The sequence below is a fragment of the Equus quagga genome, unplaced genomic scaffold (assembly GCF_021613505.1).
Source record: "Equus quagga isolate Etosha38 unplaced genomic scaffold, UCLA_HA_Equagga_1.0 HiC_scaffold_4462_RagTag, whole genome shotgun sequence".
Lineage (NCBI taxonomy): Eukaryota > Metazoa > Chordata > Mammalia > Perissodactyla > Equidae > Equus > Equus quagga.
In genome coordinates, this window is record NW_025793807.1 from 7,305 (window position 1) to 7,736 (window position 432).

Genomic DNA, 432 nt, shown 5'->3' on the forward strand with positions numbered 1-432 from the left:
ACTTCTTAAGTCTTACCTATTATTACTGTTGTTAGTGATTTCTTTATTCTGAAAATTCTGGGAGATTTTACTTTGAGCTTAATCGTTAACGTCTTACTTAAAAGCAGACTATTGTAGTCGATGCTTACGAGGCATGCCAGGTGAGAGGCTCCCATTACATCTCCCCACCTGCGCTCTCACTGAACCGCCTCTGCCATCGTCCCCTGCTAAGGAGCTCCTCCTCCACCTCCAAGGCCCAGCTGAACCAGCGCCTCTGTGCTGCCCCCTGAGCCCTGGAGGCAGAGCCACAGGGCTCCGTCTGCGCTCCTGAAGCCCTCTGATAAGTGGCTAGAGCAGAATCGCCACACTGGAGTGAAGTGAGCCAACAGCAGAGTCCTGTCTGTCTTTGCCCTGCTGTTATCCAGCAGTGTGGCACGGGGTGGCATTGCTGAG